Source organism: Octopus bimaculoides, chromosome 20, assembly GCF_001194135.2.
Source record: "Octopus bimaculoides isolate UCB-OBI-ISO-001 chromosome 20, ASM119413v2, whole genome shotgun sequence".
NCBI lineage: Eukaryota > Metazoa > Mollusca > Cephalopoda > Octopoda > Octopodidae > Octopus > Octopus bimaculoides.
In genome coordinates, this window is record NC_069000.1 from 490,691 (window position 1) to 497,261 (window position 6,571).

The 6,571-nt window shown below is 40.6% G+C and overlaps 1 protein-coding gene across 3 annotated transcripts in view; it reads left to right on the forward strand.

Moving 5' to 3' along the window:
* LOC106873257 (ubiquitin carboxyl-terminal hydrolase 2) overlaps positions 1-6,571 on the forward strand; it is a 59,644-nt gene that overhangs the window by 23,366 nt on the left and 29,707 nt on the right. The window contains exon 1 of one of the 3 annotated variants that reach the window (XM_014920541.2): positions 11-126. The exons of the other annotated variants lie outside the window; for them this stretch is intronic. The gene's annotated coding sequence lies outside the window, so the exon portion shown is untranslated. Of the gene's footprint in view, positions 1-10; positions 127-6,571 lie in introns of those variants that run through there. 3 annotated transcript variants of the gene reach the window in all.

Sequence of the window (6,571 nt, forward strand, 5' to 3'; positions counted from 1 at the left end):
GTGTGCATTCATGTTATGTACGTGTCCTGTCGGTGCTACTGGTATTCCATGCTATCCGACTTTGGAGGAGCGTTCAACTAAGACGGAAGAATTGTTCATATACAATTTCTTAAAACATTGCAGCTGGTATGTATAAACCGTTGTTGTTGTTGATCGTCTCTTCTCTTTACTCCGACTCGATCCCCCCACCGCCACCCCCCACCACCATTTTCATTATCACTGCCGCCGCCATCATCATCAGCCCCCACCGCCGCCGCCGCCGCTTACTCATTGTCGTTAATGCACCAAACGAATTTTAATAATTAAAAATAAACAAAATCTTAAAAAGCAAAACTTCCTAAACATGGTGAGCCAACAGAAGTTGCCCTCTTGTACCGTCACTAGTCTGCTAGAAATAACAGCCGGTCCTCCCTCGCTGTCTTTCAGAAATAAAAGTAGAGGACCCTTTAGATAATGTTGTCGTAAGTATTCCCTTTTGAAATGAACGGACGGGGAGGAAGCACGATGATGGGTCTTCTTGGATCAGAGCTGACCTGTGGCCGAAGCGAAACGATGTCTTCGACAAGAGGTTCTGTTAGAAACAGCAGCTAAAGCTCTCGTAAATTACACTCTACCGTCTTTTCCAAAAAATGACTGAAGGATACATTATAGAATGTCTAAGAATATCTAGGATATGAATGACTAGGTGGACGGATGGTCACAGTTGAAATAGCTTTGGCCAAAGGATCTGCTGATCGGCTGCTCAGATCTCATGACCTTGGGCTAAACAACAACAGTGCAAAGCAGACACATGAAACAATCACAAAACTATGACCATAACAACAACAACAACATTGAAAACTATGGGAAATTAAAAAACAAAAAGAAAACAATAGCAAAAGTCCGAAAGTAAATAAACCAAAATGTCTAAAGATGAATGAGTAGAGAGAGAACGCCATGAAAGCTGTTGTCTTCCGTTCAATCATCTTCGGTTGCATAAATGTTTATCGGGTTCTATAATGATGATAATAATAATAATAATAATGATCTTGGTGGAAGGGGCTGAAGTCTGTGTCAGTGTCTGTCGACAAACGGTGAAGAAAAATGTCCCGCAATACAAGCTACGTATTAATATATTTACCTAAAGGCACACACACACACACACACACACACACACACACACACACACAGATGTATGTGTGTGTCTATGTATTCTAAATCTTGTTTCGATATTGTCCGTTTGTGTTATTCCAGAACTAAATTCCTAGAGGCGGGGGGAGGTGGGAGAGGTTGGAAGACTCAAGAGCGCCGAACGAAATGTCTTATGGGATTTAGTTACAACCTTTTAAAGTTCTGAGTTCAAATCCAAACGAGGGTAACTTTAAAATAAAAACCGACTTTGATTTAATGTTTTCAACCAACCATCGATAGCTATGAATGGATTTTTAATAGAACACTGCTCAATTTTCTTGTGTCGTCGTTGGATCGTATCTGTATATCTAGTCTTCAATATGCTTATCTATATATCTTCCCCACCATCCGTTTATCTCTCTACATACCCATCTATGTATTGGGGTAGCTGCTTGATTTACTCTGCTCCACTGTTTATTTTTCGGTCCCCACTGTACCATCCTCTCTGTATGTTTGTTTATATTTCTAATTTCTTCTTTGCAAATCTGTCTATCTGTCTAAATATCTATCTAACTGATGAACCATCTTACCACACAAACACACATATATATGTATGTATATATATATATATATATATATCTTGGTCTATTACATGTTCTGTTGGTATGTTGTGTTCCTCAAACAGTTGTACGATCTTCGCTATCTGTTACACATCTTCTACCCAACTTATAAACACCCCACCACGTAGTAAATATAGTTTTAAACAAAGCTCATGTTACACACCTCAATGTTTAAGCTATTATGTACACCCTAGCCCTGCCTATTTCCACACCCTACATATATTATGTTACGTCATATAGTGATTCAGCCCCAGAACAGCTCTCAAGAAGACCTCTAATCAAAATGATTCCACATGTGACTTTCCTACCTTGTTTTTACCAATTTGTTTCTTCCAGACAAAGCATTCTCTGGGCACCACAGCTCATGTGTCAGTTGTTTTTTTTTTAAAGATAAATAAGTATAGGGTGTGATTTGACAAAACTTTGGTTGCTATTTCTAGCACTTTGTTAATTTGCTCAGCACTGGGTTTACTGGTTGGATTCTCGGTTAGCCTGTGTTGTTGTTGCTGTTGTTGTTGTTGCATATAATGAAAGATTAGAGAGGAATGGAGCTAGTATATTCTGCCGGGTATGCAATGTCAGTGTGCATTTATGACAAAGTGCAAAGTGTATTGAGAGGGGAAACTAGGCCTAAGAGGAATTAGATGGAGTCTGCAAGAGAGGCAACTCTTTGGTCATATGATGTTTATGGATGAGGAGAGCTGCATACAGAAATGCCAGTCACTCCAAAAAAGAATGAAACATGGGATGAAGTAGAGAAGGCTAAGCCTAAGATGCTGAGCATCAGAGAGGAGAACAAAGGACCCAGCTACTTGGGAAGACCCACCTATCACTGTCAAAATGAAGTCCTAAAAGCATTCTGTTTATGCTTGTAAACTATTCTACCTTGTCAAGCATTCCCTGCATCTTATTCCTCTAACAACCAGCCCTCCATCACTCCTCAATCTACCTGGCACAGCACCCCCTCCACCTAGAATCCCTTCCCCCCATTATCCCCCCTCCCCGTCCTCAACCACTAATTTTCTCCAATCATCCCCTTTCTGTACCTTTCGTTATCTCTCTCTCCTTTGCCATACTCTACTTTAACACCTCACTTATCTATAGTCTTTCTCTTCCCCCCTCTCACCCCCCTTACTATAGCCACCCTTATGTAGCCTCCCTCCCCACCACCCTTCCCCTTCCACATCCCTACCTTCTGATCTCCCCTCCTTCCTGAGCCACTTTACATCTCTCCATCCTGATGCTTCCCTTCAACTGCACCCCTCCACCCTTGTCCATCACTCACTACATTCACTTCTACCCCCACCTCTTTAACCATCTCTTACTCCGTCCTCCTATGCTCCTATCCCCTCCTATGCTCACCTTCTTGGACCTTGAAAGTTTGTTCTGGCACTCCATTGTTACCGTCTTTTATCTCCTTCCCAACTACACCCACCTACCTCTCTCTCTCCATATATATATATATATATAGTAGGGGTTGGTCATGTACCCCCTCTATGTTTGTTCCTCTATCCTACTTCAGCCTTTCACCCACCCCCCCTTCAATACTACTACCCGCAACTTCGTAGTGGAAGCTTTTCCCTTTTGCTTTTTCCTATCATGCTAGTTACTTGGCAACCTCTCCCCAGGGCCACTACATTCTGTAAAGAGGTGTTCAAAGCTCTTCCCAGTGACATCGTGAGGAATGCATGGGCCAAGTGCTGCATCCACCTTGAGGCCATGACTGGAAGCTGAGTGGGGCTACTTTGAGGAAACTCTTATCTCCCAGCCATCATCATCTAGTTAATATTTTTTTTTTTCGATTTTTTTTTTTTTAAATACCGTATTTTTAGATGGAATATTGTGTTTCTTTTTCCTTTTATGCAAATGATCAAAAACATTGTAGATATATGAATATGTATGTGTGTATCATCATCATCATCATCATCATTAAACATCCATTCTCCATTCTGGCATGGGCCGGATGGTTTTACAAGAGCTGGTCAGCTGAAGAGCTGGTTCCAGTGCATGTGTGTGTGTGTGTGTGTGTAAAACCATAGCAAAATGGCTAATCAAACCATAAATATGTTGGGTCTTCCCCCCCCTCTACCCATATATTCAACTATGTACCTGACCACCACCACCACCCTCCCTCTCCACTCTTGTGCATCTTTGCTCCACCCCCACCACATCCCAGTCTTATTACAAGCAAATATCTTGTCTATCAAAGTGAAGTTGAACCGATGTCTGTGTGTTGCTTATTTGCATAATGACACTCCGAGTTATCACAGAATCTGTTTCGACATACGACTTTACATGAGGAATCTAGCAAACCAAATGCAAAAATGAAATGTGTGTGTGTCTGTGTGTGCATGTGCGCATCTGTGTGTGTGTAGATATATACATATGTAACTGAATAAGCATCCATATTCATTTATTCTTATTTTTACAGGTAAATAATGATTATATATATATTTATGTGTGTATATTTATGTGTGTATGTATTTATGTATGTATTGACATGAATATGAAATGATGTTTGTTGAATCTAAAAAGGAATGTCAGCCATATTGTTTCTTTCGCTCACCATTGACACACAATTCTCCAACAGGTTTCTACATGTCCTCTTGACCATTGCTTATTGTTTCTCACTTGGCAGACAGCCATTACATTTCTCAAAATATTGATTACTCTTAACTGGGCTCTCAGCCAAATTCTCTTTCTTTCCTCCTGTCTTTCAGCTTTAGTTTTGTTGTTGTTGTTTTTTTTGTTCTCATTTTCTTTTCTTCCCCCCCCCCTTTTTTTCATTGTAATGAGAATCGTAGTATCTACTTTTCGTTTGTCATATTTTGTCCCAGTGTGTTAGGAGTCAAGAGTCTTGAAGTTGGTGGCTCAGCCAAATTCCTTATGTTTTACCTTCTCATTGAAGAGTCAGTGATTTATAGCAAATACAATTCCTCTGCAACCTGAGGAAACTTGTGGTGGTCTGGTGTCAGTAAAAATACAAATTTATCATCACCCTTTAATGTCCCCTTTCCATGCTGGTATGGGTTGGATGGTTTGACAGGAACTGGTCAGCCAGAAGACTGCACCAGCCTCCAATTGTCAGTTTTAGCATGATTTCTATGGCTGGACGTCCTTCCTAACTGCAACCACTTTACAGAGTGTACTGGGTGCTTTTTTTTTTGTGTCCTATAGAAGACAAATTTTAACCATTGAGAGCAAGGATCCTTCTTTGCAGAAAAAAATAAAAGGAATGGCTTTCAGTGATACAGCCTTTGACATTTTCATTAGAAAGATTTCAAGGAAGATCAAAGGACAGAGAGATTTATTCCTTGCTGCTAAAAACAGTTTAATTTTTTTTTTCTCTGAAGACGATGTCCCCCACTTAATCCCTAAAACCTTAAAATTCATGTCTTTCCCATGTTCTGCAACTTATTCTAATTAGAAAGCAATATTGATTTGATATTGTACAAATTTGATTGGAGCGGAGGCTTAGTCAATTACATCAACTCCACCATTCAACTGGTGCTTATTTCATCGATCCCAAAAGGATGAAAGGCAAAGTTGACCTCAGCAGAATGTTGTCTCGGTCCATTTCTGGATGAGATTGACTGCCCTGCTCGTCACTTCACTCCATTTCTTCTGTTCCTGGACCAAACCCAACCCTGAGCAGTTTAACCAGTCCTTCCATCTAGCATCCCACAAGTGGGGGTGGGGAGACAAGGAGGTTTTAGTGGACTTAAACCAGCTCTCATATTTGATTGGCTCTTTACTTATCAACCCCTGGGCAGAATGAAAGGCAGAATTGGCATTGGTGGGCTTTGAACTCAGAATGTAAAGAACTGCTTCAAGTACCACAAGGCATTTGTCTGACACACTAACAATTCAACCAATCTATCAACAACAACAACAACATCAACAATAACATGATAACTCTACATCGTCCACATGAGTGACTTGGCAGGAAGCCAGGTTTCTGACAATTGCTATTACTATCACGTTACTACTACTACTAATAATAATAATAATAATAATAATAATAATAATAATGTTTCTGCGATTACTGTCACAACTTAAAAATATCACCAGGTCTGTCGGTATGATCACTGCTACTGCTTCTGCTGCTGCACCTGCCACCACTACCACCACTATACAAGCCAATAAGTGAGCCCTTACATGAATACCAGACCTGCTGGAAATAGCAGCCAAATTTCCTCCTAATCACTCCCTACCACCTGGACATATTGGATAATAATGTGTTGAGTTCCCTGCAGGAAACAGGAGATAGATAGGGTGGTCACAGCTGGAGTGTCTTTGGCCATAAGACAACTCAATCAGAGCTGGCCTGGGGCTGAACAACAATAACAACCTCCAATGTATAGACTGTATGGGTCAGTTAGGAACATTTGGCTACCACCACCATCACCTCCACCACTGTAACCCACCTGCCACCAAACCACTATACCACCACCACCACCACCATGACTGCTACTACAACACCAAGTGAACAGTTGTGATTGATTAACCAAATGATTGGCGGAGAGAGAGAGAGAGAGAGAGAGAGAATCAAACATCATTTAAGTGTCTGATTTCATCAGCCATATCACTAGTGTGTGTGTGTGTGTGTGCGTGTAACACACACACACACACACACACACACACACACATATATACATGTGAACTTTGTGTTAGTTAAAGTCTGCTTGTGACATATTTCAACTTCCAAAGGCAAATTCACTGCAGTTACCATAGGGAGAAACAAGTTCTCTCTTATCATAAAAAAAAAGATGTAAAAACATCATATCTGCCCATATTATATATTACACACACACACACACACACACACACACACACACACA